The 19,121-nt window shown below is 36.3% G+C and overlaps 2 pseudogenes; both read left to right on the top strand.

The window, feature by feature from the left end:
• The first annotated feature begins 319 nt into the window (after positions 1 to 319).
• Positions 320 to 803, top strand: LOC112678747 (peptidyl-prolyl cis-trans isomerase-like 3; annotated as a pseudogene).
• A 15,350-nt stretch (positions 804 to 16,153) lies between these two features.
• Positions 16,154 to 18,746, top strand: LOC112678715 (polypeptide N-acetylgalactosaminyltransferase 11-like; annotated as a pseudogene).
• Positions 18,747 to 19,121: the final 375 nt, after the last annotated feature.

Raw genomic sequence — 19,121 nt, 5'->3', positions numbered from 1 at the left:
TTATGAAAGTCAAGCATGCTTCTTTTTAATCCCTCTGTTTCTTTCCTTTTACCTGATTGTCTTCTGTTATTTAATACTTTGAGACACTGCCCACATATGGAGATAATAAATATAGGTGAATTCTAATTTTCAGTGGACTTCAAAATAGAAATGCAGGGTAGCCTGAAGACAGTAATTTTGAATCACGGGCATCTGAGATTACATCTTTTTCTGTTTTAACAACAGCTGTGCTACCCGAAGTGAGACTCATTTTCTAACTTCTCTTGATAAGACTGTGAGAAATTAGCAACAATGTTTCCTGAAACCATCAAGAAGAAAAATGTCAGTGACACTGCATACAGATGTGAGTGATATTAAAATAGAAGGCTTCTGTGAGAGGACACCCAAAACTTGAGAGAAATTTTTTGGCTCTTAGTACCAGTAATTACTACAATGGCTGCATATTTCATAGACATATCAAGGGTTTTACAGTTGAAACAGGAGATCTGACAGGTACAGGAAGAGGTGGTAACAGTATCTGGGGCAAGGAATTTGAGGATGAATATAGCAACTTTCTTAAGCACAGTATTAGAGGTGTTGTACCTACGGCTAACAATAGCCCAAACACCAGTGGATTTCAGTTCTTCGCCTATGGCAAGCAGTCACATTTGGACATGAAATATACAGTATTTGGAAAAGTAATAGATGTTCTGAAGACTCTAAATGAATTAGAGTAGTTACCAGTGTGTGAGAAGACATGTCAACTTCTCGATGGTGTGCACATTAAGGACATAACCACTCAGGCCAATCCATTCACGCAGTAGCTGTAGTAGCCCTAGAAAGATACTTGGCAAACTATTTGAGGAGCACATCTATGGTGGTTTACACAGTTTTAATCATGGCAAGAGACTGTATCATCCTTCTGCTTGTTTAGAACTAAAATCTCCCAAGTTGGTGGTACCATGGAGATCCAAGCAGCTTTTACTCCATTATTAGAGCATATGCTTTGCTGTAACTATTATCCATGTATTTATTTAAGTTTATTTTTTTTAATTTTCTAATTTTTTGTTATGTATAAACATTCATTTAAAAAATAGAAATACAAAAAAAATAGAAATACATTATTTCTATAATAAAGACTTAATGCCAGGGCAACCTGGGTGGCTCAGCGGTTTAGCGCCGCCTTCAGCCCAGGGCCTGATCCTGGAGACCCGGGATCGAGTCCCACATCGGGCTCCCTGCATGGAGCCTGCTTCTCCCTCTGCCTGTGTCTCTGCCTCTCTCTCTCTGTATGTCTCTTGTGGAAAAATAAATCAAAATAAAAAAAATAAAAATAAAAGACTTAATGCCCTATTTCTCTGCCCCCATTCACTGTCATCCCTTACAACTAGAACTGGAAGCACTTAATTTCAGGCTGCCTTCTGAGCTAGAGTTAATCCAACCCCAGGATCAAGAAAGATTTTAGTCAGAGAAATTTACAAGTTCCAAGCCAGCAGTTCTGCCTTTCCACACCGAGGCAACTTTTTGATAACTGCACTTTTTTCTTGTGGTGACTTCTCCTTCCACATTTGATTTTTGAGATGAAGCCATCCTATATTCTGTATCAAGTAACTGAGTTTCTGTCCCTTGTTTAATCTCATGTTGGGTCCTGGTTTGGATTTCCTGTACATTTCCCCTATTCACCCAGGATTGTGTATCAATCCGTCCTTGAAGATTCTATATTCCAATCTTGTTACGAAAATTTTAGCCCTGCAGTGGGAATTATGCTACCTCTCTCCAATTTCTTTGGTGTCCCTGTAATCCTCTCTAGAATCTTTGCTTTAGCACTTAGCTGACTTAGCTTAGTTTTAAGTTACTTAAACCTAACCCTTACACTCTTGCTGGTATTCCTGGACACTAGTGTGACGGCCTGCCTGTCTGTCCACCTGTCATGACCCATTATTGTTTAGTACTCACCATTGTAATCTCCAGATAAATGCTTTGCCTGTCTGGCTGGATTTCCATCACTCGATTCTTGTTCAATTTGCAAGAACTGATTTTATCTCAATGTTGGCTTTTAGTCTCCCACATGTATCCAACTTAAGGTCTTTCTGCCACTACCAAGTCGTATATTGGCTAGAGGAGAACAGCTCCTGGACGATAGCTAATAGAGAGGCAGTTATATTGCTCCAATAACTAAAAGTGCATTATAAATCCATTGTTTTAATACAGTTTCAATAAAAATTTACCCCTTTAAATATCTTATAAGAAAATACTTGTGTTGTTTTTTCTCCTTGGTATTTGATAAGAATAATAAGTAAGGGCCACAGATTCAGAAATTGAATCTCAATGTTTTTAATATGTGTCTATTCACAAAGTCACTATTTAAGTGAAAGGGGTAGTTTTTATATTTGTCTCTAAATAATAGAATTCTCACAGTGAAAAAAAAAATATGACACACCTATTTATATATAAAGCCATAGCTTTTCTCTTTGATGCGGTGAAATAAAGCATATGACCATGATGTGTGTAATATTTTTATTTACAAGCTAGTAATTCTGACCTGGATCTTTGATAGAGAACTTAATATGACTATATATATAGTAATCATTTACAGGTAAAAAAAAGTTGCAAGTTTTTAAGATGTTCTTCATTATATTGTATGGAGTAAGTATTTGTCTTGGTCCAATTAGGAGATAAAGCCACACAGCAATTCAAATAAAGAAAATTTTATATTAGGAATTATTAAGCTATGATAAAGTCATAACTAAAAAGATGAGAAGAGTATGTTCTAAAGGCTTTTTCATCTTCTCCTAGAGCTAAGGAAATGTACCAAAAAATAGACATACTTAGGACATATTTCACCCCTGCCAGGATAGTGTTAAGACCTAGTTTGAACAGTGAAGTTTGTTGGATTGTCTGAGTTAAAGCTAGTTTACAGATATAAAGCAAGTGGAAAAAAAAAAAAAAAAAAAGGAACCTCTGGACTGGGGTTGCATGGTCACCAAGGAACTGTGTGCTCTGGGTGCACAGATGGAGCAGAGCAACGCCAAATGTCCCTACACACCTACCTACCCTTGTCTGGCAGTGTGGCAAGAGCAAGAGAAAACAAAATACCATTTATTCTAACCAGGAAAGAGAAGCTCCCTTACCCTCGCAGTGTCTTTCCAGCGTCCTCTATCAACAAAGTTTAAAATCATACTCCATACTCACCATAAGGTAGAAGATGTGGAAGTGTCACCTTATCATTGGGAACAAATATACTGAAGTGAGAATTTGAATTTGTGAGGTGACACTGATAACTGCTACAGACATCACATAAGCTATGTCACTATGTTGTAAATGTACGTTAAACACAAAATAAAACAACTCTTTTGTGCCATGTATTTGTCCTGTATTATCATAACCAGTATGCAATAAAAATTAGTAATAATTATAAATATTTTAACATTTTAAAACATTTAAGTGGATACCATTAATAGTCTAGATTTTTAAAAATATTTTATTTATTTATTCAAGAGAGACTCAGAGAGAGAAGCAGAGACATAGGGAGAGGGAGAAGCAGGCTCCTTGCAGGGAGCCCAATGTGGGACTCCATCCCAGACTCGGGACACACCCCCAGACGAGGGCAGATGCTCAACTGCTGACCCATCCATGTGTCCCATTGCTCTAGGTGTTCTGAGAAGTTTCTCTCCAACTGAAACTGATGATAAAACCTTTGTTCTAAATAAGCTACCCTGTGCTTCAGAAACAGTTAAAATTATTCCATGGACTTAACATCAATCTTTTTGTTTTTGTTTTTTTTAAGTAATCTGTTTGCCCAATGTGGGCCTTGAACTCATGAGTCCAAGATCAAGAGTCACATCTTCTACCACTGAGCATGCCTACATCAATCTTCATACCTTTGTATTTTGCTTTATTATATATAAAAAAACAGACTTTTGTATCTTTCTTGTTTCGTTTGCTATGTTAGTCTTCATACACATGGCAGTGGCAGTAATTCATACAAATAAATGCTAACCTGGGATGTAGCATACGGTCAATGTCTGTCCACGCACTGGTTTCATGGGGAGCCACAGCAACCATATTGGCCTGAGTGGTTAGAGTCACATGTAATCTTTCCAGGCACCAGAGAAATATATATTTCTTGTTCTAACATTGGCAAATGAGGACCATATAGGACAGTAGGCATTTGTTGAACTATACAAAATGAAGATAATTCTAAAGAATCTGACCCCAGATTTTGGGTTATATCAAGTTTTTCTGAATGGGAGATTGAATCTCTGCTGGAAGAGTATTGTCAGGCTGAATGCGAACCCCTTTGGCCTTCTTTTTGGTAGTAATAATGGTGCATTGACTAATTTAATGTAGTTTTTGTCTCACCAAAAACAATTATATTGGTGATCATTAACATAAAGATATTTTGAAATCAAAGCTTTGTTCCTAGTACTTTAATCTCCCGGAAGCAATTAGAACTCAGCCTAGAATTAGATACTGCTTCTTAAATCCATATGAGCTAAGTGGTTTTGTTCTAGAAGTTAGCCCAGCTTACCAGTTAAAGGTATACAGTCTGGAGTCAAAACTTTGAACTTTGTGATTGAATTTTAGATTACCTATTTATTTATTCATCTACTTACTTTTCAGCCAACACGAGGCCCTGTGCTACATAATGAAGATACAGCAGTGAACAAGATAGACTCAATCCCTGCCCTCATAGAACTTACATTTTAGCCCAGAATAGGCACACATTAAATAAATAAATATCAACTGAGTTACTGAAAATTTTGATAAGCCATTTGAAGAAATGTATAGCATACTATGAAAGGCAGAAGGGAGTTCTAATCCCTCTCGCAGGTTAGGGAAGTCTTACCTGATGAAATTACACTTGATTTAGGAATGATAGGGACTAAGAATTAACTAGGAATAGGGATAGGGACTAGAACAATGACTAGTAATTGATAAAAGTGGGAGTCTGGAGTTGTGGAGCTGGAAGAGCTGTCCTGGTGGAGGGAGAGGCCCCTGTGAAGGCCCTGGAGGAGTGGAACAACCTGAAGTGACAGAGGAGCTACAAGGAAAATAGCGTTCATTAGCAAATGAGGACCAGATAAGAGAGTAGGCATTTGTTAAACTATACAAAATAAAGATAATTCTAAAGAATCTGACCCCTTCTTGTTTATATAAGATTTTTCTTTCTTTTTTTTTGTATATAAGATTTTTCTGAACGGGAGATTGACTCTCTGCTGGAAGAGTGTTTGTTGCCATGCTGAATGCCAACTGCGTTCTCAAGAGGACAGGTTGTACAAAGATTTTGGTGAGGAGGCAGGGGATTCAACACATATTATTTAAAATTATTTTAGAATTTATTAGGTATAACAAAGCTCACTGGATTTCATTTCCTCCTACTGTAAAATTGAAAAAAATAATGCCTCTGTTTCAGAAATGTTACAAAGGTTAAATAATAAAATGTTTACAAGGTCTTTGACACATAGTCTTACCAGACTAAGCAGTCTGAAGTATTTACAACAGCAGACAGTGTAGTGCTTTTCTGTTCATTTTTCTAATCTATAGTTTCTGCATAATTTCACCTCTAATCATACATTTTTTAAGGTTAGTATTTTTACATCTTAGATTTTTAAAATCAATCTTGTAATTATTTATATAATTAGAAGTGACTACATATTAGAGATAAAGACACTATAGAAGTTTAAATATATACATAAAATTATATAATTATAATTATATTACATAATTATACAATATTTTTATATTTTTATATTATAAATATAATATAATTATATTTATATTATATATTATGTAATATCAATGTATATATGTATATTTATTATGTGATAAATGTAAATATATATGTATATATAATATAAATGCATATATTATGTAATATAAATGCTTATATGTATATTCAAATATACATATTTATAAAACTAGAATGCATATATTTTGGAACATAGATGCTCAAATATTTTGTAAATGAGTAATTTAGACTTTAGTTTAAAAAATTGCAATCTTAGCTATCTTCTTATTAACAACATATTTCTACTTTTTCCTAAAACCATGGAAAACACAATTAACTATGTGGTATCTGTTGTAACTTTCCTCATTGGACTAGCAAAATTGCTTGAGTTTTAAAGTGTTCTCCCATATTCAATTAAATAACCTTTGAGGTATGAGAAAAAAAACAATGGGCTCTCTTGCACCTCTTTTGGAAGAACGCTGCGCCTAGTTGTCAAGGTAACTTGACCTCATTTTCAAGGTGAATGAGACCACTATAGGAAAGTGTGCAGGTGCTCAATACTTCCTCAGTAAGCATTTTATTCTTTAAGTGTTGTCAGAAACAAGCTTGAAGTGGACATATTGTTTTTCACTTTTACCTTTTTAAAATAAAAGTTATAAAGAGCTCTTTGAACATCATTTTTTTTACCTTTGTATTTATATTTTTCCCTCAGGGAGCATTTTAAATGGTATGTTCTTATTATTCCCTCTCTACCATTAGGTTTGTTTCTCTAGAGTATTATTCTTTTACTTTATGTTTTACACAAGAAACTGACAGTTCTGGCCCTGCTAAAAGGATCCATTGTCTGCTTTTTTCTGATGAAAACACTTGCCCAATGTTCCATTGACCTTTTGAATTTTCCCTCTTTACTTCTTCTGTATCCTGGTTGCAACATGAGCTTTCTTTTCCCAATAACCCACAAGAAAATACACGAATGATAATAGAGAAAAATGTCAGAAACATGAAAACCAGGTCCTAAGTGTTGGGCCTGTACCACTGTGAAAGTCTAACCCCTGGTGCTCTGAGAGTAAAAATATCTATCATGCCTTCCAAGAAAATTGAAAAGGAAAACATTTCAGAGATATTTATTAAGATATTAAGATGGTGACAGCAATGTCTTTAGAGATACTAGAGGAAGGTTAGCATGTATGTGTATTTGGGCAGCAAAATCTATTAAGGAACCAAATGTCAAAAATAATCTGATCAAGCCTATGTTTTATAGCTTTTGAACAATTTGAACAAGGGTACTCTAGTGGTGGAACTGGAAATATGCCAGGCCCATGACTCTGGAGAAGTCTCTTGCAGAGCATGCTATAGCTGCCTCATTTAAGAAAATGGCTACCCTGTTTGCCTTTCAGGCTTTTTTTTTTTTTTTTTTTTCCGTTAATTTTGTGTTCATTTTTACAGTGGCACCCTTGGTGGTAGTACTTAAGGAAAATTAGTGAATTTTGAAAGGAACACTAAGTTATAATTAATTGATAAAAACTACGCCTTTTCCTATTTGAGTATTATGGGCTGCCATGGAAATGACTGTACTGACGAGTAAAGATTAAATTGGCTTAATTCTGCACCATGCAAATAAAGGAAGAGATTACTCCTTCTCCTCCAATGTTCTTATAGCATTTAAATTAGAAAACATGTAATTAAATGCCTCTCATTTCTTTGAAATGTGTGTAAACCTTTAGAAACCTAGACAAGTTTTTTTGTCAACTTTATGACTTAGTAATGTTTTTCTCAAAGATCTAGGAGCCAGCTTTTTGAAATGTAAACATCAAGGGAGATATGTCACTATTTCCCAGTTTCTATGGGAAGGTAGAAGTTTAATTTTTGTGGGTATCTTGCTCCACGTTGGAAAACTACCTCCTGCACTGAAGATATGATATACTTGTTTTCCTTTTAGTAGTCAGTTAGCTAACACTGATGGTCACCACAATTACCAGGTAAAGTTAGGATGTATTTGTTTAATAAATTGTACTGTTGAATCCTCTTATTTGAGGACTTGTTACTATCTTTCTTGAAACCATATATGTAATGAATTATACCTGCTTGCCTATGTAAGGGGACGGACATTCTTTCTCAATTTGTGGTCTCTTAATGGACTACTTGTTTTGCACATCACATTCTTATTTAATATTTATTCATTAACAAAGTATTCTCTTTCTCCACTACCTTTGTGGAGAGGCTTTCTGAGTTGGGATATTTAATTTTTAATTATATTTCTCTAACACAATATTATTTAAGATAAATATGTACCTTTTAAAGTGGTTATGTGTTGCAATCAACCAGGAAAAATATAATAAGCCCAATGTCTCCTATATGAAATAAGTTTACTTCAGTCTTTTCAAGGCCTTATGTATGGATAAGAAGAATTTGTATGAAAGTAGAAAATAGGGGCAGCCCATGTGGCTCAGTGGTTTAGCACTGCCTTCAGCCCAGGGCCTGATCCTGGAGTCCAGGGATCGGGTCCCATGTCTGGTCCCTGCGTGGAGCCTGCTTCTCCCTCTACCTGTGTCTCTTCCTCTCTCTCTCTCTCTCTCTCTCTCTCTCTGTTTTTCATGAATAAATAAATAAAATCTTTGAAAAAAAAGAAAGTGGAAAATATAATCTCCAGCATCAAGAAATTTGCTGAGACAAAGACCCAACTTATCTTCATCCTTATGATTTTCTTCCTAAACCTATCATAATTAGATTAGTTGTAAATTAAAAAAAATAATAAGCACAATTGGTAATGATATAAAACAATTTTCAGGGTATAATTCAATGATATATTTCAAGAGGTTCATTAAATTACATCCTCTTGACTTATAAAGCTTCTGAGAAATGAGAACTATATCAGTAAGTAGAATCTAACAAAAGTTTTGTTAAAATTTTTTCATATGATGCCTTTTGCAAATCAATGCTTTCATCATGAAATAATACACATGCCTCCTCACTAGGTAGAACTCACTGGTGGGTTTCATCAAAACTCTGGTGTGGTGTTTATTCAGCTATGTTTTTACTATAGATATAAATAAACACAAATTATTTAATTTGATTAAATAGGAACTTATGAAATGGTAATTATGAAATGTTGAATAGTGATAATCCATAGTCATAATGCAGTCTTGAGAATGAGGAATGGGAGATACAAGGATGGCTAAAGGAGTTGTATGTATCTAACATGGATTTATTTCCAGTGAGAACTGTTCATGTTGGACTTTCCTGAGGAAAGTTTACCTTCTCACCAAAACTAAAGTGGAATAATGATCTATAATTCCCTGAATGATATGAATTGGAAAAATCAGAAGGATGCAAATATAACTGTACTTCTTTTATAATCAGGATTTAATTAAATAATATATTTCCAGAGGATCACCTAAAGCTTGTCTATCACATATTCCTGATTACATAGAAGAGTCTGTGAAATGGGAATTATGAGGAGTCTTCCTGTCTCAGCCTGCCATTTGTAGACATTGAGAGAATAGATCTTGAACATTGACTAGGCTTGCTGGCACTATGGAGAATCTTGGAGGAATCACAGACTGAGAATTTTAATTATAAATGAATTCTCTGAAATGAGAGGTCTTCCATTTTATGGCAGACAGGCCATGGGAGTAACTGAAGAGGTTCTGTTGAACCTGAGAAGACAAAAGAAAAGATTACTTGGAATTAGACATAGTTACTTCAAAGTATACTGAAAGACTGCATTGTCTGCCTCATTACCCATCCAGAACCTCTGATCTGGTTGAAAGTCCAGGACCTCAGGCTGGACATCTGTATCTAGAGTCCTAACCATCCAAATCAGTTACAGAGCTGCCTCTTCTCCCTCAAGCAGAAATGTGATTCTAGATTTTCTTTTAGTAGTTAGTAAAGGTCTTCTCCAGGTCCTAGTCTTGCTGATAGCTTTTGAGAGCATTTAAGAGTAGCTGGAATTATATATTTGAATAGCACTCAGTACAGTTTCCCAGTGAAATGTCTGGGTGATTCCACTTTCTGAGCAGTGCTAGGGTTGATGTCATTGCTGCCTGCCTCACATCCCATCTTGCTCAGGACTGACATTCAATTCTGAGTGTCATTTTGCTTCTTAGCTCAATTTTTCTATGAATTTAGTGGCCATAAGTCACAGGGAGGATGCAGGGAGATGGGGGCAGAGATGCACTCCGGCTCGTATATAGGATCTAGGGCTTGGCTCATATATGGTTAGGACCCATTGGACACCACATTAAAGTTCAGAGATTCTCGATGATATCAGAAAATATGACATGGATGACAGATCCCTTGCTTTTCTGTCTCTCATGGCACATCTCCAGCACTTACCAGAGGGATCAACCTGTTTTTAGCCTGGTTGGCTTCTGTGGCTCACTGTGACACAACAAATGCTTCTCAAATGGCTCTGGTGACAGGAAGTGTTGGGTACCTTTGTTCTTGCCCTATTTTAGATACTTCCCCACCTATTATTCTCCAATGAAATTGTACTTTACTCTGACAACAGCCCAAATATTAGATAAGACCCATGGAATTTCTTCCCTACAACTAATTTTGTGTGATTCAACTTATAGTTCTTCATAGAAGCATTCAGGTAAATATCACAGAGCCTTGTAGATTTGGGGGAAAAGGGAAGAAATCATGACCTTTGGTAAAAAAAAAAAAAAAAAAAAAAGTGTACATGAATAAGAGCTATAGTTGGCAATAGCTGGTCCTCTCTTACACAATATCTGAAATCCATTAAACATATTTGCCATAGCAAAGCAATACCATGTTTTTGAAAAGATACACATCCAATATGTGTGATATATTTCTTTATCTTTTATTTTTAAACTCCAACCCATTTCCTACAAATAAACTTGGCCTTAGAATGTATATGCCTTATCCTTGCTCTATATTACATTATAAATCTTATAGGAAAAGATATCAAGTGGCATCATGTCCAAAATGCTTTTATTTTATCCATGTTTCTTCTTTCATTAAGGAGGGAAGGTTGGAAGTTTCCATTTTCCAACATTCATGCACTATGCTTATACCCATTAGTTCATGCTTATGTTACCTCAGTTATTTGTGTTTTTTTCTTAGGACAAAGTTAGATTGACTCTATTTCTCGATAAAGTTATACTTTGAATCTTTTAATTATAATGAAAGCAATATTCCAGGATACTAAGGAACATAAACCTGTTAAAAGGATTATATTTGCCCTTTTCTTTCAATTTCAATAGACAGAATATATTTAACTAAAATCTACACTGTATTCACCACTATGTATGAGAGGAGAATATTTCTGGTTGAAAATCCTGAGCCCCCAAACTGGCATTGTTCCTTTGTAATTAGGAGCCAACTACAGAGGAAGCACCAAAGCATTGGCGGAGACTATCTGGCTATTGCCTTAGCAAACTGGAGAAGGTTTCTTAGCAACTTTTATTTTGTATCTCAGAGAGAAATATGGCCATCATGTAACTCTATCCACAACTTCAACCAATGGACTAATTCTATTGATCATTCTCTGGCAAAAGTCATTGTCTTAGTAAAGGACACATCTCCCTAAGTAGATTAGAGAAATAAATATTTGAGGAAGGCATTTGTATGAATTATTTATTTTTCTTCAGTTCCTATATCCTATAAGGAGGGATGTGATAACTTTAATTGGAACAATAACCACAGTTTAGTGGTAATTTCTATTCCCTTAAAAAGGACACACCTTTGCATGGTGAGTACAGGGAGATTGTCTCAGGAACAATTCTCTAAGGATCTACCATAATCACATTTAATAAACTCTATTTTTTAGCTATGTAATATAAATTGGGTGTTGTCATTAATTATTTGATTGAATCTTTATAATATTCTGAGATTTTTAAAAATGACATTAGTATTATTCTAGACAAAATCCTCAAGGAGGTAGATCTCTACTAACAATTAGTCCCATAATTCTAAGGCTATATGCTACCAGTTTAGCATCATCCCTCAGAGAACAATAATTTCTGTGTAGTGGTATTATATTATTCCTAAAACCCTATGCTAACCACTGCAAAATTATAAAATGACCAAAACACAGTCATTGCGCTCACCTAGCTCTAAACCTAAGAAAAACTACGTAAGTATAAAAATGACTTCAATAATATTTGGAGTGAATGTGAGTCAGTATCAAAGATCTGTGTGTGTTTTATAAGCAAAAAGGATCTATGTAAAGGAAAATAAATTGTTTTTCTGTTATTATTTGAGTGAGGGAGAAATAACATCCCATATACATTTGAGGGGACAATAAAATTTCCTGGTGGGAGGATAATTAGTAAATTAATTTGTTAAATTGTCTGTGTTTGGAGGCTAAAAGAATTATAGATATTTTTTTAATAAGAGTGATTTGATAGGTCTTGCATTCTAGTTAAAAGAAGGAATGACCAAAAGACAGAAGGCAGGAAAGCATAGTGTTTTTTTTTTGAGAAAGGAAGTAAGCTACTTTAGCTCAAGTTTAGAGTTCTAGAAGAAAACACAGAGAAAGAAAGGATGGATCCTGAAGCAATGGAGAACTATTAAGTAGCAAGAAAAGGTGTTTATGCCCTTTGCGAGGAGCTTGGGTAAATTATGAATATGGGTGAGCAGTGAAGTAACAAGACTGGAACTCAGCATAATGAAGATATTCTGGCGACACAATAAGTGAAGGCATACTAATGGATTGAGAAGTGTAGTAGGTTGAATGGTATCTCACAAAAAAAAACATGTCTATTCAGTTGCGTTTGGATGTAAAGTTCTGTAAATATCTGTGAAATCCATCTGGTCCAGTGTATCATTTAAAGCTCTTGTTTCTTTGGTGATGTTGTGCTTAGAAGATCTGTCAATTGTAGAAAGTGCTACATTCAAGTCACCAAGTATTAGTGTATTATTATCTAAGTATGTCTTAACTTTGGTTATTAATTGATTGATATACTTGGCAGCTCCCACATTTGGGGCATAAATACTGATGATTGCTAGGTCCTCTTGTTGGATAGATCTTTTAAGTATGATATAGTGTCCCTCTTCATCTCTTACTATAGCTTGCTCTGCATCACTTGCCATCAGAAAAATACAAATCAAAACCACAATGAGATACCACTTCACACCAGTGAGAATGGGGTAAATTAACAAGTCAGGAAACAACAAATGTTGGAGATGATGTGGAGAAAAGGGAACCCTCTTGCACTGTTGGTGGGAATGTGACCTGGTGCAGCCACTCTGGAAAACTGTGTGGATGTTCCTCAAAGAGTTAAAAATAGACCTGCCCTACGACCCAACAATTCCACTGCTGGGGATTTACCCCAAAGATACAGATGCAGTGAAACGTCGGGACACCTGCACCCCGATGTTTATAGCAGCAATGTCCACAATAGCCAAACTGTGGAAGGAGCCTCGGTGTCCATCGAAAGATGAATGGATAAAGAAGCTGTGGTCTATGTATACGATGGAATATTCCTCAGCCATTAGAAACGACAAATACCCACCATTTGCTTCGACGTGGATGGAACTGGAGGGTATTATGCTGAGTAAAATAAGTCAACGGAGAAGGGCAAACATTATATGGTCTCATTCATTTGGGAATATAAAAATATAGTGAAAGGGAATAAAGGGGAAAGGAGAGAAAATGAGTGGGAAATATCAGAGAGGGAGACAGAACATGAGAGACTCCTAACTCTGGGAAAAGAACAAGGGGTGGTGGAAAGGGAGGTGGGCGGGGAGGTGGGGGTGACTGGGTGATGGGCACTGAGGGGGGCACTTGATGGGATGAGCACTGGGTGTTATGCTATATGTTGGCAAATTGAACTCCAGTAAAAATAAAATAAAATAAAATAAATTGTATTTGGGAGATGAAAAAAAAATCCTGTCTACCCAGAACCTCAGAATGTGAATGCAGATGATGTTATTAGTTAAGGATCTCAAGATGAAATCATCTTGGATTTACGGTAGACCCTAAATGCTCTTACCAGAGTCCTTATAGAAGAGGAGAAGACAGAGGACACAAATACAGTGATATGAAGATGGAAGCCGATTGTTATAATGTATCTATAAGCCAGAGAATGTGAAAGATTGCCTACAACCACCAGACATGGGAGAAGGGGATGGGATGGTTCTTCCTTTAGAGTCTCCAGAAGGAACCAACCCTGCTGACACTTTGATTTCAAGCTTCTGTCCTCCTTAACTAATGGAGAATAAATTCTGTTTTAAGCCACCCAATTTACAGTGATTTGTTATGTCAGCCTCAGAAAATCAATATAAGAGACAATAGTAGACAACCAAATGAAGCATAATAAAGGTCTGAACTAGAGAGGGAGGAAGTAGAAACAGAAAGGAGCATGTGGACATAGGATTTACCATAAAGGCTATGTGTCACAGATTCTCACTTGTATATCCCCTCCAAGGCTTATACTGAATAATGCATGGAAATTGGAAATTCTTTACTTAAGTAAATCCCACACACCATATAAATTACTAAGTGTACAAAGCTTAGACTAGCCCCTATGTATATGACATTGCAAGTAAACAATTTAAGTCAGTTGGAACATAAGAGAGAATCCTATGTTTTTAGTTTGGCAATCACAGAGGGTAGTGATATTCTTTATCAGAAACAATAAATTCAGGTGAGGAGCTTTTTTGCAAGTAAGTAAAAATCAGGTTTTCTAACAACTTGTAAACTACTCACCCTTCGTGATCCAGTCCACTGCTGGATTTAGCCTGTAGTTTGTAGTTCGCTGACTCCTGGTACAAAGAAACAACTCTAATCAATGTGCTAAATGGTATAATAAGAGAGTGTGTATGGTACAAAATGGTCACAAAGCAGGGGAGGCAGTTTACTCCCCCTGTATATTGGAAAAGCCTTTCTAACTCCTATTGTGAATTAGGTTTATTTGGTCTTTTCCAAAAAAAAAAAAAAAAAAAAAACAATCAACCTATGGCTTAGACAAGCTCTCCTACAAAGTGGTTCCATTGTTCTTTCATCTTTGTATCTATAGAGTTAAATACAGAGCACATCAAATAGTAGATGCTAATTCATCTTGAAAAATGGAGAACCGGAGTCTTGGGTACTGATAGGCTATTCAAATGTAGATATAAAGTAGGTATTAAAAATATGGATCTTGGGGCACCTGGGTAGCTCAGTTGATTAGGCATCTGATTCTTTATTTCAGCTCAGGTTATGATTTCAGGGTTGTGAGACTGAGTCCATGTTGAGCTCAGACTCTGTGTGCTCAACGAGGAGTCTGCTTGAGATTTTTTCTCTCACTCTCAGACTTTCCCCCACCCTTGCACTAAATAAATAAATGGATCTTGAATTCAGGAAACATTGGGACTGGCAACATGCATTTAGGTAACCAACACAGTGCAATTGCTGAAACTCTGGAATTGACTGAGAGCTCTGAGGGGGAGGCTATTACAAGACAAAAGACACAAGGATGAAAACTGATAAATACAAGTACCATATTGGGTATTGTCGGGCACTTTGGATATACTAACTGTAGAACCAAAGAGATACTTTAAATAAATATATTCCATAAATTGGTGAAATGGAACTTTATTGTAACTCTTGACTTTCTCTGGCTTTTTTCTTGTTTGGCCCAGTCACTTACGGGAAATGTCAAGTGATTCTGAAGACCACCTGGAGTTGCTTTAACTTCAATCCCCTGAGAAGCCTCAAAAGGTCAAGTATCATCTCCTACTGCTTCTCAGATGCCTTTACATCATACCGAGTTCCTAGTTAATCTTCCCAGTCCTGTAAAATTCACATGTGCCAGTGCTCTAGATAGAAATGACACACATTCTTTCAATTTTGGAAACTGAGCTTTTTCTCATAGACTCAAGGGGATAATCCCACATTTTAAAGATAGATTTTAAAATATTGAAAGCTATAAAGATTAGAGTAGCTCTTCAAAAATTCCCTAAAAAGCACATTATGCAGTAATAATGTACAATGTCTTAAAAAATATATGCTTTAAATTTCAAAGATGAAGTCAAGAATAATTTTAAGTGAATTTATAGATACATATTAATCATGATACTAGAGTTATCTTAAAATACGTGCACAGATATGAATGTATACGTATAGAAACCAAAATGTACACATATAAACAGAAGTACCATTACTTGTGGGTTCATTACTGATAATAGCTCACCAAAAGTAATAAACACTTTGAGATCTTACTGCATGCCAAAGATGAACTAAGTCATTGCAAATATTAGCTCTTTATCCTTCCAGCAACTCTGAGGTAGATCATATTTTTTTTACATTTTTCAATTACTTTATATAGCCAACACAAATAAAATCCCAAAGGCGTCTCAAAATAAACCAAAAGCTTACTGTTCAATTTAAGTCAAGAAATTGTTTATTTAGCACCTTCTATCTGCTAATCAGTATGCCACATGCTTAAACACAATGCTTTACTTCTGCATAAGAAAAGATATATTCATGCAGTCATGGACATCAAAGGAGCTGTTTGGCCTCAAGGTAAATACCAGTTTCATGCTAGAAGACAGAAACCAAACTATAAAAAATAATCCAAAAGGGAGATTTTCAGGTTCTAAAAAAAAAAAAAAAAAAAAAAAAAAAAAAAAGCCAGTTACCAATGGAGCACTGTTATTTTGCCTTATTCTTCTCCTTTTCTGTCTTGCTTTCACTTAGGACTTGGATTTTTTTTTTTTTTTTAAATAATCCGCCATTCACTTCAAACTGGAATGGAGAAACATGGAACTGTTCAAACTTCTTCCTTGCTATTTCCCAAGACCTGCTCTTAAACTCATGTTTAATTAAACTAAATTAATTAATAATTTATATATTGAGAGAGAGAGAGTACACATGGGCATGCAAGTGGGAGGGCAGGGCAGAGGGAGAGGGAGAGAGAGAATCTCAAGTTGACTCCCTGCTGAGTGCAGAGCTGAATGCAGAGCCCCACACAGGACTCAACTGCAGAACCTTGAGATCATGATTTAAGCTGAAATCAAGAGTCTGACATCTAACCAACTGAGCCATCCAGGTACCCCAAAATTCTTATTTAATTTTAAAAGCCTGGCTAATTTCTTTGAGAGAAAGAGAGAGAAAGGGAGAAGAAATAATGGGGGTGCAAGGCCCCAGGTCCTGGTGGATACCAATGTGTCCTATCCTGTGAGAAATTGGACTGTTCACCTTCCCAGGGCCGCTCTCACCTGGTTCTTCCATCTGACCTGGGCTAAGGTAGAGGAAGGGTGCCACGGCCAGAGACTCTGAAGGCCTAATCCTGGGCTGCTGATTTTCAGAGTCATACTGTATCCTTTTGGGGTCTTCAACATGAGGACCACATGGGCTACCTAGAGGTAAAGCCCACAGAAGTATCCCCACTCCCACCTCCCAAATGCATCTGGGAGATTCTTACTCTCACATTGGTCCACAATCAGCCTTCAGCCCTTGTTTCTGGCTCCAGCAGCTTCTGCTCCAAGAAATTGAAAAAGTCCTTTCAGCTGTGCTAGATATACAACACTAAGTGTAACTGTTCAATATTTCTGTTCAGGTGCCTTTTTACATCTGTGACCTGGATGGTTTTGCTTTTTGTTTATTTCAACTTCAGTCAAATTATTCAGTTCCTTAAGAATGTGCCTATAAAGGGGTCTGGGCCCTATGGATAATTCCCTAAAATATTCTATCCCTGTTTCATGCAAGTGCCAAGTCCAGTGTTAGAGTCATAGTTCAAAGCAGACAAAACTGTGATATGATAATCATGTTGAAGATACAGTAAAAATGTTAAATTCTCTTCTAAATTGGATATAATTTTTGGGGTGCCTGGGTGGCTCAGTCAGTTGTGCATCTGCCTTCAGCTTAGGTCATGATCTCAGGGTCCTGAGATTGAGCCCCACATCGGGCTCCCTGCTCAGTGGGGAGCCTGCTTCTCCCTTTTCTTCTGCCCTTCCCCCCATCATGCTCATACTTGCATGTGCTCTCCCTCTCTCTCTGTCTCTTAAATAAATAAATAAAATTTTAAAAGATTAAAAAAAACTAAGTTGGATATAATTTTTAATGAAAGTAATCACAAATTGAGAGACTTAGGTTCTCAGATACATACTTTAATATGTAACTTCTTGACCTACCATGAAGGTTTGCCAGACTTAAGGAATGCAGTATGTAAAGAAAAGTCTATCTGGTCAAGTAGACTGTGCAAGACAGTGCACAGTCATAGATAGCATACCAGCATCTCATCTTCATGAAATCGCCTCCATGAATAATGATAGTGACTTTGATGATTTGAAAGGAGAGCTGGATAAATATGTCCCCAAATACCTTGTTGGAAATGTTAAAGTAGTAAGAAATACAAAGTGTGAGGGATTGATTCAAGGAAGAATGATTGGAGCAACCCATGCTATAGGAAAAGTTCTGGTCTTGTTAGATAGCTACTGTGAAATGAATGTGCCATAATTGCAACCCTTGCTGGCTGTCATCTAGGAGTACTGGCAGACCATGGCTTGCCCACCAACTGATATTATCAGTGCAGATATGCTTGTCTACAGCTTGTTGTCCTGTCTGGTACAGGGAGGATTCAGCTGGGGCTCCACTTCAGATGGGATGTGATTCCTCTTTCTGAGCTCCGAGGACCAGATGGAAATAATGTACCAGTAAAGTCTCCCACTATGACTGGTGGATTGTTTGCCATGAATAGACTCTATTTCAAATATTGGGAAGTATGACAGGAGCATGTAAATATGCGCATGAGAAGAGTAAGAAATATCACTTAGGATCTGAATGTGTGGTGGTAAGCTCCTCATTGTTCCTTGCTCTACAGTAGCACATGTTTTCTAAAAAATGCAACCATATGGATCTTCTAAAGGTTAGGACACCAGGATATATAACTCTTTGAGGCTGGCACGTGCTTGGTTGAATGAATATAAGGAGCATTATTTTTCTGTAAGACCTGATCTGAAGACCAATTGGTATTGGTATTGTGGAAATACCAATGAGTTTATTGAAATGAAGAAGAAATTGGGTTATAAATCAATTAAATGGTATCCAGATAATAATTATTCAGAAGTTCAGATATCTACATAAGAACAATGTGGAAGGAGGCACAATTAAGTAGAAGAAAAAACAGTTAAAAAACTATTACATAGGGCAGCCCTGGTGGCTCAGCGGTTTAGCGCCAATTTCAACCCAGGGCGTGATCCTGGAGACCTGAGATCAAGTCCCACGTCAGGCTCCCTGCATGGAGCCTGCTTCTCTCACTGCCTCTCTCTCTCTCTCTGTGTGTCTCTAATAAATAAATAAAATCTTAAAAAAAAAAAAAAAGAAACTATTTACATAGCCCAGAGGAAAACCACAAGAGACCTGAGGAAGGTTTGAACTAAGGCAGAGTTTGATTGATTATCTTACATATTACATATTGGATTTTTTTGTTTGGAAAGTAGTATATAAATGTGTTAAAAA

The sequence above is a fragment of the Canis lupus genome, chromosome 22 (assembly GCF_003254725.2).
Source record: "Canis lupus dingo isolate Sandy chromosome 22, ASM325472v2, whole genome shotgun sequence".
Lineage (NCBI taxonomy): Eukaryota > Metazoa > Chordata > Mammalia > Carnivora > Canidae > Canis > Canis lupus.
This window is presented reverse-complemented; position numbering and strand designations above follow the sequence as displayed.